The 23,826-nt window shown below is 36.9% G+C and overlaps 1 protein-coding gene across 1 annotated transcript in view; it reads left to right on the plus strand.

Annotated features, from left to right (window-relative positions):
• Nucleotides 1–3,428: 3,428 nt before the first annotated feature.
• LOC108968701 overlaps nt 3,429–23,826 on the plus strand; it is a 172,707-nt gene continuing 152,309 nt past the window's right edge. The window contains exon 1 of the mRNA XM_018932876.1: nt 3,429–3,677. The gene's annotated coding sequence lies outside the window, so the exon portion shown is untranslated. The remainder of the gene's footprint in view (nt 3,678–23,826) is intronic.

The raw sequence follows: 23,826 nt of genomic DNA on the forward strand, positions 1-23,826 counted from the left end.
TGTATTAGGATTGCCGTTTTAAATCGAAAATAGAAAAACTTATGAATATCAGAAATGCTCAGAAAAAAATATAAAAATTAATATTTGAGGTTTGATTAACAAAAAACAAACATTAAAAAAACTTTTAAAAAATTTTACTTTTAAGCAACAAATTTCTAAAAACTTTTTACAGAAATTCATTATATATTACAAAACTTAAACAATTGAATAAAAAAAACTATTTGCCAAATAAATATATAATAGCCACCAAATAGGCAGCAGAAAGTCATAAAATCCAAAGCGCTAAACAAATACGTGCGACCTTTTTCGATTTCACAGTTCAACTCACTGGCTTATTATCCGCTAAAAGGTGCATTCATTCAAAAGTAAACGGTATTTTATTTGCGGAAGTCACATGCCCGTTAGGTTCATTGCAAAGGGCTATTCAGCTTTGACCTTTTCAGTTTCGCTTCAAAGCGCAAAAGCTTAGCAGGAATTAATTAAAAATTGAAAAATGGAGTCTCTATTTTTAGATTTTTGGGTGTGGTAAAATATAATATATCATTGCTTACAAAATAATTGCGGACATGCAAAGTGATATTTCATCATAGAACTTTCATTAATGAAAAGATAATTGTTAGAGAGCTTTTGAATATTTTTAATATTTATCTATAATTTGCATTAAACAGCGAATTGACTTAACCGTGGAATGTTATTATATTTTCTAATACTAATGAAAGAAAACGCTTTACCGTTCAAATGGTAGTGAGTGCAAAATACGACGCCAGGTCGTAGGGTTCATTCTAACCAATACATCTCTCGTGGAAAGCTGCAAAGGTTGGTCGTTTCGGTTACTCAGAAAACTCCTAAAAATAGATCACCAGATCCTTATAGACCCTCGAAGCATTTTGACCTTACCACAATTTTTTTAAGGTTCTTAACGTCAATTTCTGTTACTTCCCGAGGTCCACCTAAGGCTTATCAACCAAAATATTTCAATCTTATTTGGGAAAAATCCGAGCTATGGATCAAAAACTGTCCTCGATTTCCTCCATACATCTTAGACAAAGAGCGTACGAGAGAATATTTCGCCGTATTGCTTGTGAACCATGAATAATACCTCCAATTGCAGAGGGATTGAATTTTCTCGTGGCAAATAGTTCAAAGAACTCTTCCATTTCATTCATTCTAGACGAGAAGAATGTTATAATTATAAAATTCTTGGTTGTTGACCAGCACTTTCCGAGCTCTCGATAGATTTATAGGTCCAGCGATAGATAACAAGAAAACAATGGAGTACCCACTCGCTTTTAAACTCACACAATTGAGATAAGGGTACATTTTCTAGCAATCTCATCGTGTTTTCTTTAAACGAACACTGAAAGAAGTCTATTACGGATGAAGCTCGTTGCTATTGCTAATGAGGTCATGAAATCCTTAACAAGTTTCCAGCGCACAGTTGCACTTTGGAGCAACACAGTTTTTTGGTAGTTCGAATTTAACAGCCCTCGACGCAGTTCCAACACTAAAACGACCGGAAAGTTTTTAATACTGAACACACAGTAATGCTTGTAGTCATTGAGGGAGGGACACCGAAGGAACAGAAATAGCTTGAAAGGTTTCAAATTGCTTTTTGATTTGATTTATTTACAACTTCTCTGTAATTCTCAAATGGTTTACAAAATTCCTTAATATAATATGTATTATTTTGCTCTCACAAGTACGTTGTTAACATTCGATGACAGGAACGGAATGGATGTCTTTTTCTGTTTTCACCTTTCATACTTTCAGAGCTAGAGCGTTTTCATCCATTCCGTTGTCTCTTAATTCGCTGAAATATGTCAATGTCGTCGTATATCTAGCAGAGCTCATCGTTCCATGAACAAAACCCTTCAGCTCCTTTTCGTGCTGTTAGAAACAGCTTCGAAGTCAACAAGGAGGAGTTGTATATTGATCCTATTTTTACGGCTCTTTTCCAAGAATTGGCGCATGGTGAATATCTGGTTCGTTGTTGATTGATTTTTCAGGCCTTACGCCATACTGATAAAGTGCAATCAGTTTATTGACAGTCTTTTAGGCATTTCGTTTGTTGGAACCTAGTATGCGACGTTGAGAATTCTTATCCCACGGTGGCTAGTGCAGATTTTGAGGTCTCTCTTTTGTGGATTCGACAAAGCACACTTAAACCCAATCGTTGACCATGATTACGTATGCTGAACCTCCTCATGGTCGAATGGAATATCTGCTCGATCGTCATCTATTGGAGAATCGAGTTCATCATATCGAGGTGGTATGTTTTCACTGCCATTCAGCAGGTTGGAGAAGTGTTCTCTCCTTAATTTCAGTATGCTCTGGGCATCAGTACTCTGGGGATTCTACAAGAGTATGCTCCAGTCTTGAAACCTTCTGTTAGTCGCCGCATCTTTTCATAGAAATTTCGATCGGCCAGCAATGAAGATTTGATATCAAGTCTTTCTTAAGGCTAGACGTCTTGACTGATAATTGATATCGATTTAAACTGTATTTTAACTGAATCTGGCATAATTAAGGACGAGTAAGTGACAGCTGGCCAGTGTGGCCTAAACTAACATAACTCGGTTATTCTTTGTGCTTTTATCTAAATATGAGATCATGTCTTGCTTATAATCAAACAATGTCAAATAAAAATTTCGGAAGCAAGCGTTCTTTGCAGATAAGGTTGATCTGGCAACGCTTCATATTTACAAAGTCAAAGTCGCATCTTTCCACTAAAATCACTTGAAAGAAATTGTTTTCTTATATTTAATAATTATTCCTACACACATAAACAAAAGTCGTAACCTTTTGACCCTCTTTCATATTTTTACAGCTACCGGAATGCGCGAGACCTTCTGCGGCAGCTAGTTAAATATGGCAAATCGCACAAACAACCAAGAAAAACAAAATTAAAACGTTTATCAAAATATCAGTGCACAAAAAGTGAGGTTAAGACCATAACGGCAATTTACAAGCAGCTGTGCGCCTTAAATGAAGTTGACAAAGTTGTTATTGGCCGACCAATGTTTGCCTGACTAAATGGTATCAAAGCAGCTCTAAACCAAATATAAACGAAGCACAGATTTCAGATAAAAAAAAATTTTAAATAAATATCTTTGAGCGCAGTAAGCGGTTGTGGGTGCGCATCATGAATAAAATTTCAAGTGCAAAGAAAAACAAACAAAATTTGTTATAATCCACGAAAAGAAAACTAAAATTTGTGTGCGACCTTTTCTGCTGCCCGCCACACCTCTCTTAGTGGCTTGTCGACGCCCACAAAGTAATAAAACCACTCTAACGGTAACTATAAATTTGTATATACGCAACAACAACAACTTCTAAAAAAAAACAACTAGTGACAAAGTGCGTGGCAAAGAAGTGAAAAAATTCGAAAAAAAAGTGGGAAAAAAAGTGCGAAAAAGAAAATTGCCGAAAAAACCGAGTGGCCGTCGAGAAGAGTGAAGAAAATACCGACGAAAGTGCAAAAAGGAAGCGGATGACAGCAATTGCGATAAAGTGACAATGAAAATTTTTTCTCCTCGTACTGGCTATGAAAGCGCACAACTTCACATTACAACAACTAAAATAACAATAGCCGGTCCAGCAGACACAACGGACACGCCTCGAAGCTGCAAGTGCCAACCACTGCCGCGCGCCGCTGTCTAAAATGGATGATTTATAAGGTACATTAACTTGCATATTTTTAGGCGTTAAGGCAAAAGTCACAGACTGACATGGCATCAGCCATGACCACTACCGTTATGACCGAAATGACCACGTATACGCGCCGTAGGCGTTCGTGTCGTGCACACAACATGCTTAACACACACACATACATACATATAACGGTACATTCATACACACTACTGCCAACTAAAATCCGCCCTACGCGCCACATTATGTCGAAATTCATTTGGTTCAGTTGCTTTGTCTGTTAGCATTGATGGCAACCGTCGTTACAACGCATAAACACCAAGGTCACGCACATCTTTTAGCCCTTAATGTTTTGCATTATTTACAAATGACGGCATGACATGACAGCTGACAGGTCATGCCATGCATTGACTGTGGCATGTGGCGTGGCAAAAGTGAATGGCGTACAATTCTACAAATGGCGAAAAAAAAACAGACTCATAAGCGCAACTACTTAGCGCCTAGCCACGAGCAGCTCAGTCCAAGCTAATGACTTAACTAGTGTTATATATGTGAGGGCTTACCGTTTGACTGCAGGTCTCAGCAAAACGAAAATTAGCGCTATTTTATTGTAACATTATATGTGCTGTGAAATCTCCCTGTCGGCCTCCATTATGGCGGTTGGCATTAAAGAAGAGTATGAATCTAGGAAACTCCATTTTTTTTTTTATTTTATTTTATTTTTTTGTTGTTTGAGAAGGAAGTACGATATAGGAACCTTTTCTTTGATGTACTAGTTTCAGTAACTTAAAAAGTATTTCTCTATAGACCTTAATATAAAAACCTTAAGGCTGATTAACTGTTTATATACTCTCTTTCTCGTTTTGCTGCTCTTAACCTGCTCTTTGCTTTGTTCACAAAGTCTTCAACAATTTCGAAATTTGTGTTTTCCGAAAGACATATACTCTTTCTTTGTTGACAAAGTCTTCGTCAGTTTCTAAATTTCCTGTTCTGAGAGGCCTAATACCATGGTGTCTCCTTTAAAAATGTATGCCATTTTGTTTTGGGTTTTTCAGATCCTATAATTGTCTTTATCCCAATGAAATCCGGTGTTTTCGGCAATGTTCCAATATCGGCTTGCGTAGTTATCTTCTTTCATACAAGAAATTCACTCGTATTAAAAACAACTACCATGTCTGAGAAAAGCTAGAGAGATAAAATATCACATTCAGCTATTTCACTTTTAATTTCATGTTTAGCCATATCTCGTGCTCTTTTGGGATACATTTTCTTATTGAACTCATTGCCATGATACTAAATAGCCACTAATAGTGGTTATGCGATAGAAATCTTTGTGTTCTTTGAATTTTTCATGCACCTTAATTTTTATGCGTCTGCACTTCTCACCTGGCTTATGAAATTCGGGAAGCACATAAGTACCACAAATATTGTATCCGAAAATATTTGTGTAGCGATTAATGACCTTCCACGAAAGAATTTACTAAATTCAAAAATAAAGCTGATTCTAGTGACCCCAGCGAGTATAATATATTTAAATATATGTATTATATAAAATATAGTTAAAACTTAGTATGGTAATACACTTAAACAGATCCTTCAAAACTACTTTGCCCCGAAAAGCCAAAAGTACTACTCGCCCAAAATATAGCTGCTTATACGAAAAAGGCTTTGAAAAGTGTTACTAAGAAATGAATAGCATTTAAATCTGAATCAAGTAGTGTATATTTCATTCTTCACACACATTTATGCAGACAAACTGTGGCACATGGAAAAGTGTGCTTGAGCAGTTTTTGAATTAATGTGTGGAAATTACTAGGGCGTACACAAAAACAAGCCGAGAAATGGTGCTGACATAAATACTTACTCACAGAGAAAGAGAGAGAGAGAGAGAGAGAGAGAGAGAGAAAGAAACATGCGAAACAAATTGCGTGAGTGCGTTTGTTTGGAAGATAACTACATGCTTTTCATGGAATTAAATTTCTATAGCAACAAGAGCAACGGTTAAGGATAATATAAAGCATATGATAACATATAGAATTGTATAGTTTTTTTATGCCTGCTTACATTTTATTTTTTCATATTTAATTCCCAAAAATATTTGTTTAAAAAATAGTTTGTGGCAACCCTATTTAGAAATTATTTCTGCTTATAAAGTTTGCAATTGCGTACAATTTGTTTGAAACTTACTTTTGAATATTAAATCGACCAACTAAAGCTATGAAATATATATGTAAATATATTAAATTGTTGCCATTTTGACAAATGGCAACCTTAGTGAGATTTACAATATTTTAGAAAAATCAAGATTTTAATTATTGCATTGGAAATGTTTTCTGGGTAAAATTATATAAAGGAACTATATACTTAGAGTAGTGTTTATATTTTCAGAGAGGTGGCAACTCTATAAAATTTAAGTTGAAACTTTTTCATAATACCATTAGGTTAGATTAGTTTGGTAGGCTAACGAGCCACACATAGACCAGTTTTGGTTCTTTGCTATACCATATGGAGTTCAGTTAATAGGCCTATGAGGAGTAGTCACCCTTTAGAATGCCTTCGCTTGCTGTGAATTTTAACAGACTCTGTGGCCTCACTCCAGTATATCATACCGTGGAGACTCCAGCTGCTTACAGCGTATTTTTGCCAATGCGGGACAAGTGCACAAGAGATGATCCACTGTTTAATTGCTGCTTTGCTCTAAACATTTCCTCCAGTCTTCTGGATCTATCAGTATATTCGATCATTTTCCTAGAATCTCTTATATTGGGTATCAATATGAATTTTGTGTACTTTCAATTTACCGTTTTGCACCTTGATAGCACGTTCCATTTTGTTATGGTTTTCTTTACCATGGTTTCCCAATGTTGATCACGTTTTCGAGTGTTAGCCGCCGCACACCATTCTTGGTAATCTCGTCCACTATTTCATTACCCGTGATGCCTTTGTGACCTGGCACCCAGAAGAAGTGAAGTTGCTTGCTGCTGACAACACTTTCCACTGCTCCCTGTATCTCACAATACTTCTGACCGATTTGCGATACAAGCCATGATTACTACTTGGCTGTCTACATAGATGTTGGCTCTGGAATTGCCAGCAGATGCATTGGAGGCTGACGAGAAAGTTGAAATCCGTCCGTCCGTCTATACATGCAAGCTGTAACTTCAGCAAAAATGTATATATCTTGATGAAACTTGGTATGCGGGTTCCATAGCGTAAAAAAATTACAAGCCATTAGCCGTAAACTTATAAATTGACATAACTAAGCACATAATTAAGATAATTTCGCTCAGGGGCAGTAGCAAGGGCACCTGTGGCCAAAAGTTCTGAAAAAGTAGGTGTGGCTCCGTCCTCTAATAAGTTTAATCTACATATCTGCTTGAAAAATAAAGCCAGAATAAGCAAAAAATATGAAATATTATGTGAACTTCTACTGAAAGTATGAAAATGGATGAAATCGGAAAATAACCCCGTTCACTCCTCTTATAACGATACTGTTAAAGACTGCTAGGTGGCAACATTTCTATTTCTTTTTATTTGATAATAAAACAAAGCTAAGCAGAGCCAAATTTTTGTTTCTCTAAACTCTTAAATATTCCATGGTTGAATTTTTCGAATAACGTGGCAACGACTTACAGTTTTTTTATAACATTTCTGAAAATGAAACTCTAGAGTTTGAATTTTTAATTACATACCAAATATTTATACTGTTTGGGTTCTGAACTAGGTGGCAACTTTTCTCGGTATATTTTTTCTAATTTTTCGGAAAATAAAATTAAGCAGAATCTTTCAGTTGTAGTGTTTACATGTTAACAGTTTTTGTGAGTCTTGAATTTTTTAAAATATATAAGTGGCAACATTTTTTATTTTTATTTTTCTGAAAAAACAGTTAAGCAAAACCAATTTTTTTCTCTACAATCTTAAATATTCCATCGTTTAATTTTTCGATTAATGTGGCAACATCTTAAAGTTTTTTATAACATTTCTAAAAATGTAACTTTAGAGTTTGAATTTTTTATTATTTTATTCCAAATACTTACTGTCGTTGGTTTTTCGAATTAGGTGGCAACTTTACTCGGTGTTTTTTTAATATTTTTTTTTTGAATTTTCTGAAACAAAAATTAAGTATAATCCTGCATTTATAATGGTTACGTGTTAACAGGTTAGTAAGTCTTAAATTTTGTAAAATATCTGAACTATTTAATTCTTGGATTTTTCGCAATAAGTGGTAGCATTTATATTTTTCTAAAAATAATATAACTTTTTTCTGAGAATAAAAAAAGTTAAGCAGAGAGAAATATTTTTTCTTGAAAATGAAACATTAAATTTTGAAGTTTTTATTATTTTATTATTTTATTCCAAATACTTACTGTCGTTGGTTTTTCGAATTAGGTGGCAACTTTACTCGGTATTTTTTTATTTTTATTTTTTTGTTTTGAATTTTCTGAAACAAAAATTAAGTATAATCCTACATTTGTAGTAATTACGTGTTGAATAGTTTCCACTGAGTCTTAAATTTTTTTAAAGAAATCTAAGCATTTTTCAAAATAAGTGGCAACATTTCTAAAACACATACAACATAAAACAAAGTTAGGCAGAGTCAAAAGTTTTTTCTTCGTAAGTCTTAAGTAGTGTACCGTTTAATTTTTCGATTAAGGTGGCAACATCTTAAAGTTTTTTTTATTATAATTTTCCGGAAAATGAAACTTTAGAGTTTGAATTTTTTTATTATATTATTACAAATATTTACAACGTTTGGTTTTTCGCATTAAGTGGCAACTTTTTTCTGTATATATGTATATACATATTTTTTATAATCTTTCTGAAACAAAAATTAGCCGTAATCCCTGGTTACATTTTAACATTTAGGTGACAATTTTTTTTTTGTTTTTTGTTTTAATTTTCACTTCATTAAAGTATCTCTATATACTTGTATATATACATACATATATATTTTTTAATTTTTCCAATGGCATGTGCTTCCACTCAGCTTCCTCTCATGCCTTTGTTTTCGCTTTAATCCGTAGAAAGGGCACATGTAAATACTTACATAATTTTATATTTTTTAAAGGAATGCAGCCGCCAGCTTACATATGTGTTACGTCATCAACGTGAAATAAGTCATAAAAACCACTCGCGGCAAGGCTACAAACACGAGCGCTCAACAGAAATAAGTTTTTATCCCCACGCTTATCCTTTAATACATAATAAAGTTTACGTGCGCAGCAGCCGAGCTAGCCGGGGCAGCGTCAAAAAGTTGTAAGCTGTAAAACAGTTTACTTTATTTAAGTTTATTTCTTGTTTGAAAACTCGACGTGAATATAAAAGCCTACTGACTTACAGGCTCTAGTATTGGGGTGCGTTTTTTGTACAGGGGTGTGTGTGTGTGTGTTCAGTCATACACATACATATATATATATAAAAAAAATATATATTTATAATAGTGTTGTGGTATGTGTAAAGTAGATTCTTTTTGATTTATGTGCCGCTCCCACTTGTCTACATGATAGTATATGAAGCTCGCCTCCTTTATACGCATACAGTCACACAGAAACTGGCATATAATCCTGCAATTACATATTACTAACCTAACTAAACTAAAATCCTTTGCTTGCATGCCTAGTACTGCGTATTGCTCTAAGCTCAAACCACTCATACACTTATAACACACTCACCTATAACTATAGGCACTTGCTCTTTATTTAAGCTCTGCCTACCTCTGCCTTTCTACCTTTCTCGGTCTCTTCTGCTCTCGCTCGCCTTTCTACGCCTGCAACTGCTTGCTGCTGCCGCATCTCTATTACAGATTCTTGACTTGCTCGTAACTAAAATTTGAATTTACGAGCCCCACTTGTCCGCTTGATGGAATTTTGAATGTCTACAATCAACTCTAGAGTTGCATGCGGAGTTCGAAGGTCGAGTGAAGCGCTTGCGGAAAAGTAGTAAAGCACACAGTTTACAATGTTGCATACTGGCAGCGCTTACGGTGAATATAAAAATGTACCGTAAATGTAATTTTATATGCTTGTATAGGTGAGTGCACTTACATATTTGCTTGTGTGTGTGCGCGTGTAACGGAAATTAAAATCGGATTTATGCCTGGGTATCATTTTGTGCGACTTAGCAAGCATTTAAGGCAAACTCTATATACTATACATGTTTGTATATATGTATGTACACATATATAATCCAAGCTTTATTTTTACATATTTATTTTATATGTATATATGTACTCAAAAATATTTGCCTCAAATACTCTCTTGACCCTTTTACTTTTTTACTATTCAACTCAATGTCCATACATACACATAATCTTCTGCTGCCTCCAAGTTGTAATGCCAGCAACTTAGTGAACAAGCCATAAGCAGCTTGCAAACACTATTTACAAATAACCGAAAGCTGCCAGGTGCAACTCTGCGCATTTGTGATTGATATTTCAAGTAAATTTATATATTTCTTTGACTGTTCGGCGTATTTTATTAGCTTTCGAAAGCGAGAAATAAAGTTTCTCAAGAAATTTCTGACAAAATTTTTTATATTTTATAATCAAAGTTTTACAGTGTGTTCACTGAAAGCTCAAAACCTTAGTGAGAGCTTAACTTTGGCTCAAAAATATATTAAAATGTTCAAATTATAAATAGAGATATATAAAGATTGAATGGCACTCTTCTCATGTCTCCATATGACTGTAAGTTTATTTCGTTCAATAGGAAAACTCATTTTAAATTCTCAATAGGTTTATATCAAAAAGTTTATATGAAGTTATAAAGTGTAAATAGTATGAAAAATCAATCAAACGTTTCTTTGTGCTACACACACCAAAAGAAGTACCTGGATATCCGACAGCATTTGCAAACATAATCACAGCTCTCCTTTTACTCGTTTTCTTCATAAAGGGTGATCCATTCCTTACTTCTTTAAAGAAAAAAACACAGAAACTTCATATTTAATTATTCGGAAAGCATTTTTTTGGCATATCTTTTTCAAATGTTGGCCGCAGCTACGTCTAAGACGGTCCATTCGTTCAGTCCAAATTTCGATAATTCGTTCAAGGATTTCGACAGAAAACTGGCGAATGACATGCGTGGTGTTTTTCACCAAGGCCTAAATCGAAGCGTTATTGTCTAAATAGACTTTGGACTTTGCACATCCCCACAGTAAACTGTCTAACGGTGTGATATCACACAATCTTGGTGGCCAATCGACCGGCCCCATTCGTGAAATTATCTGCTTAGCAAAGTATTCTCTCAATAAATCCATTTATTGATATAATATATCACCGGCATGTTTTGAGGAAATATGGTCTAATGATTCCACCGGCCCATATACCACACCAAACCGTTGCTTTTTCGGGATGAATTGGCAGCTCTAAAATGAGGCAATTTTGTTTGTTTACACACCCGTTGAAGTAGAAATGAGGCTCAACGCTTAACAAAATTTGGCTCGCGAAAGTCGGATCTTCTTGCAACTTTTCAAGCGATTTTCAAGCGAAGCGATGTCGCTTAGGAAGCTCGACTGACTTCACTTCTATCACAAGCTGCTTTCTGTAAGCTTTCAATTTAAGATCTCGCCGTAAAATACGCCATATCGTTCTATACGTGAGTCCGAGTTTATGGTCTCTTCGGCCCATTAATTGAATTCGTAACATGCGCTTTTGTGGATGATAGACTGAGGCCTTGAAATTTTTGACAAAAGCTGGTTCCTGCTCATTATAAGGCGGCCATGGATGTGGAAGAATTTGCATTTTCTTCATTACATGAGCCAAATGTGATAGAATATAACCTGCCGACTGAAAATATGTATAAATATTTTTAGTTATTTAACAAAAGTACTAACATACATACAAGTTTTTAGATTGCCCAAAAGTGGATGAGTGAGTACCGTCCGCATTTCAAAAGCTGTAGATCCTTGACAGATCTTCTTCCACTCATTCCTTGCAAAGAATCAATCAAAAACTATCTGGTGACTTTTTTTCTCCGCCCAGAAATGCAAACACGCAATAGTTTAGTGTTAGCTGATATGGGAAACCTGGCAAATCGTCCGACAATTTCGCAATTTTTTATATTGAATTACACATTTACCCCGTCTTCCGTAGAGAGAGCTTTCAAACTCAGCACAGTCTATGCTGAAGTCGTGCAGCAGTGAAATCGATTGATATCTGGCTACCTTTTCTGCGACTTTCGGGTCATAGCTCTGCACCTGGACTCTTAGTCCACATAATAAATTTCCTCGAATGTAATTATAGTAAGAAATGCAGCACTACCTCAAACTAAAACTAGCTCTTACTCACATTTTGAGCACATATGCCTCCTTCAGAGCTCATTAGAAATGGAGCTTTCACAGCAGTTCGACTTCAATGATCCACTCATGCGATCGATCCCCATCGGCAATTTTTAACTTGGAATATAAGCATATGCCAGAAAAGATGTGTAAATAGCAGATCACGAACCAAAAACAACTCACTTCAATATTCCGTTTAGACTGTAGAGTTATTTACCGAAAAGAATTTTCAATTTTTTATTGCAAGGCGAGCCAGACATATTTTTTGAGAAGCTCATTGTATTTCAGGACCTTTATTGTGTGTTCATACTGTTTACAATTAGAATAATTATGAGTCATAAATTTTATACTCAAACAACAAATTCCATGCCAGACAGCACTTCATCTGGCCTCATCCACTCGACTTCCCTTTCCACCGCGCTCTCTCGAGTAGTCATTATTTCATTAATTCCTTGTACGCAGACTAAATTATGTGCGAAAACACTTAACAATATTTAAATTGCGCCAAAACTTTTCGGAACGGGCGTATTTATATGCGAATACAAAAGCAAACGAACACACATCTGCTTGCAAGCTTGATATTTATAAGTGACAAGTGGAGCAATATTGTCGCCAGTGACACAGCAGCGCCGCCTACACCACCACTCCTGGCTTATGGCCTGCGTCAACTGTGAAGGCTTTTAAAATTTATGAACTCTTAAGCTGCTTGAAAATTTATGTGATCGCTAACAGATAACAAGCGCGTGCGCATATGAAGAAAAGTAGCGTTTGAAATGAAGAAGCAAGCAAAGGCAGACTTCAAAGACAAAACAACCGAATAGGGGTTAAAAGCACCTTGGCATAGAAAGTGGTCTGAAATACATGTGCCTGTGCAATCCATGAGTGTCGGACAGTAAATTTGCATGAGTGCACGCTTGAAGACACACGCACACACACTTACTTAATAAATCCAAGCTGCGCTGCAGCAATAGAAAAAAGTATAGCCTACTTACAGGCGCTTTGTATAAAAAGCCAGAGCTTGATATTGGCATCAAGTTGCCGCTCACTCACCTAGACACCTGTCATGAGACCCGGCACGTTTAGATGCTTTCCTTCCGCTTAATAAAAGAAGTATAGCTCGACAACAGCTACAAACAAAACTTGCCACAATGGCAGCAACAAAGGCGGTTTGTGCAACAAGCAGCCGCTGAGTGACAGTGATATGCGGAATTTTATTATATATTTTCCTTTTTGCTTTGTGTGATTTCTTTTCCTTCCTCTTGCCGGCAACATATCATCAGGTGACTGTAAAGTTAGTGAGCGCTCACTTCTGATTCACCTGTGATTAGGCGGACTCTACACGTCTACACGTCCTCATTGTAGGTAGATATATATTTGCTGGGAATTATTACAATTCTCAAAGACGCTTGCCGCTAGGTGGGCTTATTGGAAATCGCGAGATTTCAAAACTCAATCAAACTTCGGATTGCTTTACATAAGTCTTCAAGGCTTCCAAGTCTTTCACAGTATATTGAAGGGCTATACCAAGAGAGCGAAAGAAGGATAGTAAAAAATAGAAAGTTCGCACTTCGTATTACACGCCTTTGCTTTCAGACAGTCCGAGAATAGCGACTCAAGGAGCTCTTTGCCTAACTGTTACTACGATATTTGAAGATCTGTACCTCATTGGATTTTCTGAGCTTTCTCTGACAAGCTACTTCTTCCTTGGTATTCCCTGCAGCTCATTATATATTTGCATATGTCCTGTGTTTATCTCCTGTATAGACTATCTTACTGCTTCCGATGCGGAACATAATACATCCGATCATAGGATATGGTTGCTCGTTTCGGAAGCTTTCTAACCTATGGGAAGTGTTAATAACTTTAGAGAGCTCTTACTGATTGCAAAAGAAACAACAACAAACTCTTGAAGCTCCGCTCGTAGGGTAAAGAAGTTCGTAACCGCTCTTTTGTTAAAAAGTGATCCAGGGTTTTAATGTAAACCAGAGAAGGACCGCCAGATTGCTTAGACCTAATAGTCATTCGGTCACCTGGTTTGTTCTGGAAACTTCTGTACAAGCCAGAAAGACTTTTCCCTTGCAGATGCTTGAAAATTTGGTCTGGCTCGTCTTTTGTCAAAAAGTGAGCCAGTGCTTTAATGTAAATCGTAGTACCGTCATAGTCTTCTTTGACTTATTAGGCATTAGAACATCTTGTTATTTTAGGAAACTTCATATGCTAGTTCCAACTGGAAGTTATGCTCTTTCGTATCTTCAAAAGTCAAGCGAACTATTCAGAGAACTCGGACACTGGAAAGCTTTCAGCAGCAGGACTTGACTCAGCCTACTTTAAGTTGATCTTTAATTATTTATTGTTGATCATTAACCGCAACCTGTAACCGTCGACTCTAAGGTCCGTCGTCTCTATATATATGTATCTTTAACTCTATATTTTTCATACTCCTTATCCTCGGCAAATAAAGTTTGTGTGTTAAGCAGGGCATTGGTTAATCGCTATAATCTCAAGTTATCATCTGGCAGAACTATTCATAATTAATTTTTTCTTAAAGATTTTCTAAAAGAATTCTTTCATCTCTACGTACAAATATTCAAATTTAATATACAAGTTCGAACGCCTGTTTCTTACTGGGTATACTGATGGATATTTAAAGTGGCTCGGCATGCTTTTGATCCTACCAACCTTTGAGGTAAGCACTTGTACCCAAGAGTCAGCCACTCGATGTCCAACACACATACACATAGTTTTACCTTACCTGCACTTGAAACGAGCTCACATGGCAATCATACACATAAACGCTCTTGTACATTCATATTCACAGCAGGCGCGACACATCAATCAGCGCACGCTTCGTTGACTGGCTTAAGAAGCAACCGTAGCGGTTGCCGTTACAAAGCCTTAGAATTGAAAACGGAAAGAAATGAAAGGAAAAGTGAAAAAAATTATAAAAGTGTAAGAATATGAAACCACTTGTGTAGCTTGAGTGCTTGAGGAAGCACAACCGTGTGCGGGTTTGTAAAAAAATACAGATTGCGAAAAGAAAGCAAAATCGGCATGGCACGTTATTTTTAGGGGGGGAGACTCACTCAACTGCTTAATGTAAGCGCTCTAAATCAGTAGGTTGCAGCGGCGCAGCTTGCTTGCGTTGCCTTTGCATATGCTTTGTTCAGCCGTGGAAAATCTTTGCATTAACGTGTTAAATTGTGTCATTAATTTACTTGTGTGCATGCTTTTAGGCGCATAAAACGTGTACCTTGCGGCTAAAAGGTTAAATGGCGTGTATATGTCATGCTTAGAGGGGACGTTGAAGTGAAGAAAGCAAGCGAAACAGCGCAGTATTAATTGCTTTTGAGGCTGAAGGGGATATAAAGAAAAAGCGATAGTTAAAGAGTAAGCTAGACAGACACGGAGCTAACAAAAAGCATATAAAAAATATATAAAAAAAATTTTAATGTTAAATAAAGAACGCACGTGTTTGTTAGAAATCATAATTACCATACTTTTCTGCGCCACAGTTTTCGCATATATGTATAGTTTTAGGCTGCCTAGGCACCTTGCCTTTATCTCTCCAAAACCCTCTTTTTAAACATTTAATTTGACAATACGTTTGCAAAAAACCTTTTTTTGCATGCCTGTTCCTTAAATGTTTGCCATAATGGCACGCATAATTACTTTAATGTCGTTACATACTTTTCGGCGGATTTAATAATGTCAACGCAGTTGAATTATGTTCACCTTATGGCGTTGCTAAGTGAAGACGTGCATCGAAATAAATTGCTTTTTATCACCTACTAATTGTCTAATGATGCTGCACTGATTTATTGCCTACTTTTAGGAGATGTCACTTAATCAGAATTAATGTTTTATTATATGGGGAATAGGAGGGCGCTTACAAGCGTAAATATATAGAAATATATTCAAAATGTAGTCTATAATGTTTCACCTTTTGTACAACTGAGTCTTTTTTGAGGCTGGACAGCCTGTCAGTGTGGATTCCATCCATCAATCTCATTTTTCCTGTGTTCGAACTTGAAAAGTAGCAAACCACTTAATACACGTAGCCCATAAAACATTGACATAGGCTTTTTTTCGGATGTCTGAAGTGTTAAATTCTTGACCTCCCAAACGCGGGACAGTCAAGAAGGAAGTGTTGAGCTGTTTCCAACTCGTGGAATCAAAAATATCACTAAATCTCCTGCCATCGATCTCGGATCAAAAGACTTTTGCGATAGCGCATATACCGACGGTGGTCCCACCCTAACCAAGCTTCCGCGAAGCCCAGCTATCTAGTAGTAGAATACGAGAGGATAAGAGAACACCGACCCGCACCCATTCTACTGATAGCGGTTCCTTGCTAGCTCATTGGCTTTACAATTTCCTGCGATACTAGTCTTATCACATAGCCACTCGATGCGATGCTATTGAACCAACCCTGAACGCACTGTTAATGAGTTCAAAGCTAGTAACTCCCCGCTGTTGCCTGTGTGGATGGCCATTTCTCTGAAGGTGGCTGCACTCTGGAGCAGTAAATCTACTGCTTTCTTAATGGCTACAACATTGGCTCAGAAAACACTGTAATGGACGGGAAGTCTCAAGTTGGAGTTGTTAAAGAGCTCCAGACAGTAAACCCCTCCACCAACCTTCCCCCAAGCTGGCACCTAGCTGTAAAGAAGCTCACTCCTTCTCTCCTTCCACCACTTCTTCCCGCCCACAACTCACTCGCCATTATATCGGCAGAGAAGGAGCAGTCAGACCTCGGTTGATCGGGTATGAAGTCGAAGTGTGTGAAGATTTCGGAGTGTTCAGACACGTGATATTTTACTAACCCAGATTCTCTGAGTCTAATAGCAACTTTCCCAGCCATATACCTTCTGACGATGTCTACGGGCACTATGTGCAAGATGGCGTTAAGTGCCATGATTAGAGTATACCTTCTACGCCATATATGCTGACAAGCGCCGCTCGTTGAACGCTCTCGAATTTCTTTTGCGGTGTGATCTTCTCTTGAACCCGCCATGATGACTCCATAGAACATAATAAGCTTGAATATGGTGTCGTAGAGMCAGAGGATCGCTTTGGGTGAGAGGCCCCACCCTTTGCCAATGGCTCCTCAACAGCTGTATAAGGTAATCGATGCCTGTTTTGCTCTCTGTCTTTGAAGTCAATTTGCAGAACCACCAGGATTTTGTATCTTCTGGTTAATGAAACTATCTCGGTTTTATTTGAGTTGATGGCGAGACACAGAAGACTGTAAATGAGGTGTTTGAGGTTTGATTCAACCCCAACAGAGATTCTAGAGCAGTGACGACTGCTTCCGGCCATAAATTATTGAAAGCTTTCGTCATGCAAACACGTTTCACATTGAAAGCAAAATCATGTTCCCTCGTAAGTCTAAGTTTCACATATATTCAGCAATTTATGTTCTGTGTATATAAATTCATTCAAGTATTTATAATGAACTCCAAAATTCTGCAATAATTTCTAGAAAATGTGTTGCATTGCCTAAACATAGGCATACCTAAATGTTTCTAAAATTTACCATATTTTCCTATTTCCTTTCAATTTATTTTTATTTCCCTTCTTTCGGCTTTCTATACAGTTTTCGATTTTCAGCCTTATGCATCTTGATTTACAGTTTCAGTTCTATTCATGCTTTCTTCTTCGATTACTCACTTTTAATAGTTTTATTCAACAAATGTGTCTTATCTTTATGTCATCACTTTATCCTTTTATTTACTTTGAATACTAAGCGCATGCTTTCAGCATCAAATTAAATTATTCAACAAATCAATTCGGCTTTATTTTGTTATTGCAATATATTCACTAGAAAATCCAATGCCTAAAAGCTTCAGAGCTTAGTTTGTACTATCATGTGGATACATTTTTTTTCTTTTTGGTGAAATTCATGGCAATTATGTAAGTAAATAATTTAACTCAAGCAATTTCACTACAAATTGCGATTATATGTTAGTATCTTTGCTTCTGTCCAGGTTTTTACTTCATATACCACAAATGTATGTATATTAGAATGGGTCAAACAAAAAGAATTATATTTTTTCGTCTGGTATAAAATTGGTTAGTAGAAATCTCTAAGGCACACACTCCGAGTATGAGCTTCTCATTGTCATGGGAATGTTCTCCGCTAAACGATTTTTATCCTGTCTATTATCATCCTACTCTATTTTCGATTCCTCGCTTTCTGTTCTTTGACTCATACTCTACTCGACTTGGTGTCATTCCTTTTAGGAAGAGCTCTCATTGGCGTTGAAACATCGGTTCGTGCATCCTGCCTCCTTCTCTACCTTTATCCAGTTTCAAAACCGGCCGAAGAGCTTGTCTAACTTAGGTGGTTCTTTTTTCCCTCGGACTTTATATTTTTCTGCCTTAGTATTGATGACTTAATATTTCTAACCGTAGTGCGACACTTTAGGCGAGCGTCAAACTCTTTTATTCTCATCTTCAGCATGGACTTCTGCGCTTTAAGTTGCCAACTCTGCTCTGCTCTCGAATTTCTTTCGCTCCCCGTTTATCTGTGCACTGCAGGGTTATGACGAATTCTTATAACCGCAAGACTGATCAGGATTTAGATCAATCAATGCAAGATCGAATGTACTTGCAATGGTTTTAACGGCACCGCGGTGCCAGTGACACTACCCTAAAAGCGATATCTGTCAGATGTCATTCCTGCAAAGCCACAGCCTTCATCCAAGTTCAACGTTTCAAAATCGTTTGTCCAAATTGTAATTCTACTTCGGTGCTTGATTTTTTAGTTTAACGTCTATGCTGTGCTCTTTATCGGATGCTGCTCGATTTCTTTTTTGCTTTTTTTGCACAGCTAACCTATGTATGTTTTGCAGTTCTTTCTTTGTGCGCCCTCTGAGACCCAGGTTGAGCTTAAAATTGAGGACTTTTGTGTAACGGCTTCTGTTCTTAGAGCCTCGCGTCGCTCTGACGCCTCCTTCGCATAGGCTCGTATTGCTCCGAGGCAGCTCCTTACAGGTTGTGGTTGCTTATTTCGAGACCATTTACCTCATCCTCGGAGTTTCATAGGATGTTTCAGGTCTTTTAACTCTTCTCTTCTGTTGCTCTTGGTGAGAGACTACTTAATGGGTATTCACAGCAAACCTTGAAACTTAAGCCACCGACAATTCGCTAAGCCAAACAAAAATTGACAAAGGCGTAGGCTGATACATAGATGGTACTATTAATATTAAATTCATAATAGATCAACCATAATGGTATCACTTCGTATGTTAATAAAGCATTGCTTATTGGAGGAAAATTGTACAGATGAAGCCAAGATTTAGGTTGATCCACATTATTTGAGCTCTGCAAAAGGGAAATCAGTCGTCGAAAAGTGGTTCGCTGAGCTTGAATTGGGCACCGAGTACGATGCAAGAGTTGTCACCCTTAAGAAGCTATTTCGGATACCCGTAAAATGAAAGTGGTCGAGAATGGAGAAAAGCTAAAGATTGCAAAGGAACGTGTTGGCTTTATTATTAATGTGTATTTGTGTATGCGACAATTTTTTGATACTGAGGAGATTTTTAAGCTCTTTAATCGTAATAAAACCGAATTTTTACGTCGACAGATGTGTACGGCTCCAACATTTCACCAGCTGAGTGAACTACATATGAATAGACGCAAACGCCGGCTAGCAACGACTTCAGTATTATGCACATAATATTCAGCGACTATCTTCAAACGAGAAAAATCATTAATAGCGACTATAGCATTAGCATTATTAGTGCATCAAAATACAAAATCGCGAAAAACGGCTTTATTTGAAGAAGAAAAAAGTGAGGTTTCATCAAGATATTGCAAACTGTCACAAAGCATTGAATACGATTTCAAAATTTCATGAGTTGGGCTTCGAATTGCTTCCACATCTAATATATTCTACAATTCTAGCCCCCTGTGACTATTTTCTATCCTCAGATTTCAAGAGAATGCTAACTATGAAAAAATTTATCAATAATAATGTGATAATTGCTGGAACTGAGGCTGTTTTTGAGACTTGAGGCAAATGTATAATAAACATTGTGTTGAAAAAGTTTATCAAAATCAATTTTATATAACATGAAAGAAAGGGTTATTAAATATTTGTCTTTTTGTCTTTTTCAATATTTTTGAAATAGAAATAATAATTATATACCATCTCTTAGATATTTCTCACATTTGTCCGATTCAGTGATTTCAGACCACATATTTTTCTTATCCTCCATGGCAAATGTCTTAAGATAATGGGAAAAAAAAGCAATGAAATTTCCAAAAAAAAATATAATGAACACTATGGCATATGACATATTTTTTCCAGCTCACCGCATGCGCGCTGTATTGTCACCCTGATTTTCTCAATTTTTTAACAAAGTTCAAGAGATATATGCCTATTGAGCTGACGTCCATTTAATTTTGCATACACGTCAAATATAGGAAAATGTCTTTCGCGTGCTAGTGTTTACTTAGATGCATGTGTGAATGTGCCACTATGTATGCGTGCCTGAAAAATTACATATGACACGCACGTGCAAACTACCCGCGGTACAGCAAAAGAAAAAAAAAAAAAAAATACGAAAAATATGTAGAAAGACAATGCTTTCGTTTCCGCTTTCCTATCTGTTGGCGTTGCGCCATTGTTGTGTTCATCTGCCCCCCTAGTAATCGTGACTTTTACTTAAGATTCCACCATTATCACTTCAGCGTGCGGTGTTGGTGGTTGCTTCGGTCGCACGTTTCAATTTTTCCACATACGTACTTTTTTGCTTATTTCTTAAAATATATTTTCATATAACATATAACAGATGTCACCGTTACATGGCAACAATGCGTTGTGTTTGCCGCAAGCGTGCCTAAAGTTATGCTAACCAAATTGAAATATGTCAAACTCTTACACACACCTATTCAGCATTGTTATGTATGTATGAGTATGTGCGCGCTTTTGTATAGATTATTTTATTTTCATTAATTAATTCCCCTGCATGTTCACCTACTTTCTATGTGGCGCATGTGTCACCAAAAGTATGCAATGAATAATTGACGAAGAACGTGCTATTTACTGGCTACTTTAAGGATTTTTTCCTCGTTTTCTTTAGCTGTCTAACTAATTATATTATGTGTTCTTTTGATAATCCAAATGGTCCGTAGAATTGCTATTTTTGCGACTTCTAGCTTATATTAGTATTCATTGCATACTTTTAGGCGAATAACTTGATTTGTTATTACTTAAAGAGTCGTTATAAGTATCACTCTTGTTTTCATTTCTTTGAAGGTTTTGTCAACAATATTCGTTATATTTAAACAGGTGAAAGAGAACTTGGAACTAATAAGAATTCTTTATTTTGACGCTCCTAGGCATTTCTTTCACGTGCTCCTAATTTTATACCTGCACAGTATTTCTCTAACGAGGTGTGGTTTCTTGTTTGTTTTTCGTAGAAAGCTGCGCTTAACGCGAATTTTAGATCCCTCATCCAGTGTGTCATACCATGGGGGGCCACAGACCACAGCTTCAAATATTATATACTGCAGTAGTCGAGGAACTTAATTCTGCTTTATGCCTAACTCTGGACAGTATATCCCTGCTCCATAACTCTTTTTAGAGCCATCCGTATAAATGCTTAGATTTTTGCGGTCCATGAGAGAGCGTTGTTCAAGCTTCTAGGAGGCGCTACGAGCCTAATGAACCCGGTATAAATCATGTCTCCAAGCGTTCCCAATATTTGAAGAAATATAGACCAATACTAGGTGGGATCTAAAGCATACCAGTGAGCTTTTGAGGATCTAACGACGTCTCAACAGTGGCTACTGTGTTATGATCCTCCAAATGGGACAATGTTGTTTGTCAACGTACCCAATTAACCAAAAGTGACTTTCATTGACATACAAAATTTTCATGTGAAAATCGGGTACAATGGTCAACTTGTGTTGGACGCTAGCCCCATAGTTCCAGTTGCGTATTCACCACAAAACCATATTTCAATATCTTCGATCGCGATGAATATACCGCACTATCTCATGCGCATATAATGTCCACACCAAATACGTTATCAGCCATTGTCAACGCTCGATTGCACAACAATCGCGTCGTCGGCATAAAGAAACCACCACTCACTTACGCATTACGATTTTACTTTGGCATGGGTCTTTAATTAAATTGTCATAAAATCTCAATTTCAATTTGCCGTAAAAATGTAACGAGCATTGAAATGCATAGGGAATATATATACATACACACATTCATATGCGAAGCAATTGAGTTGTGCGACGGTTACTTTGCTCAATTTCCTCGGCCAACTGCATGCATTAGTCGCCGCGGTTGCTATTACCCAGCCACCGCGTGCCCCACACAGGGGGGCATCTAGCGAGTATTTAGGTCAATGCGAATACGAATGCGGAGCGTGTATGTTGTGGGTGGAGAATTCATTTAATTTTACTATGCTGGGAGTTGCATGTAAATAAAGGGTGTACATAATGGACGAGTCGAGGAACTATGTGGTAATGTGATACCAGGGACTGCATAAGAATTCCTTTGTGGTTGGTTTCTAATAACCGCAAGATCCTTGAAATTCATATACATATATGTATTTATTTACAAGTGTGTTCATACTTTCGATTTCATAAAACCTTTCCAAACTTCAGGAAACCTGGAGTTCATAACATGATAAGGATAGACAACCATTACTTTTACTCATTTTTCCAGAAGTCTCCACAGGCAACTCGTTTCAATCAAAACCTTGCCCTACGCCTATCTCAATTAATTATTCCTCTGATCTTTCTTTCCTCCATGGTACCTACTTAACTTCTATTTTTACAAACTTTCATTCAGAAAGCCCTTCTATCCGGCCCTTCTTTACTTTCATCCCATCGACTTGAGTTAATTCATTGGTTCTTCCGGTCGTTCATTCCATCTTCTATTCAGCCATGCACCGCACAGCCTTACGTTCATCGAAATTCATCTCTTGTCTTTGTAAGATTGCTTGGCTTCGCCATTTGGGCGATGTCGTTCATCAAGTCGTTCATTTCATCTTACTTACCCTATCATCTTTCGTCCTTGTAAGATTGTTTGCTTCGCCGCCTGGACTAAATCGTGTCAGACCGGGTCCTTAGTGAAATGTTTTTATTTATCTATGAATCTGTTGATGAAGCTCTACTCTTGCCAAACGTAAAGTGGTCCACATAACTTATTTTGAGCCAAAAACTCGGTTGTGTGACTCATATTGAAAGTGCGAGCCTCCGAACCTTCACATGCTATAACGGCTACGAAGATCCTTATGACTAATGGTCACCTTGAAACTTGGTGGTAACGTTACTATAAATGTTTAAAGCGCAAAAGTTGAGACTTCAAGTTTTAAGAGCTCATAGGCTCCATCACCTAAAGGTGTATGAAGATAAACATTAGTATTAATCCAAAATCTGCAGTCTTGTCTGAAATGAACCGCATTCTTTTCGAATTAAACTGATGTTCTCAGCCTTTGAAGGACTTCTTTGGCTTACGAAGAACGTAGAAACCTTTCCATACATTTTTTAAGTTCAAAAGTTGAGACTTCGAGCTTTAAGAGCTCATAAGCTCCACACCTAAAGGTGTATGAAGTTAGTAATAATCCAAACTCTGCTGTCTTGTCTGAAATGAACCGCATTCTTTTCGAATTAAACTGATGTTCTCAGCCTTTAAAGGACTTCTTAGGCTTACGAAGAACGTAGAAACCTTTCCATACATTTTTTAAGTTCAAAAGTTGAGACTTCAAGTTTTAAGAGCTCATAAGCTCCCTCACTTAAAGGTGTATGAAGTTAGACGTTAGTAATAATCCAAACTCTGCTGTCTGGTCTGAAATAAACCGCATTATTTTCGAATTAAACTGATGTTCTCAGTTTTTGAAGGACTTCTTTCGCTTACGAAGTTTTGCAACG

The sequence above is a fragment of the Bactrocera latifrons genome, unplaced genomic scaffold (genome assembly GCF_001853355.1).
Source record: "Bactrocera latifrons isolate USDA-ARS-PBARC rearing strain unplaced genomic scaffold, ASM185335v1 scaffold_226, whole genome shotgun sequence".
Taxonomy (NCBI): Eukaryota; Metazoa; Arthropoda; class Insecta; order Diptera; family Tephritidae; genus Bactrocera; species Bactrocera latifrons.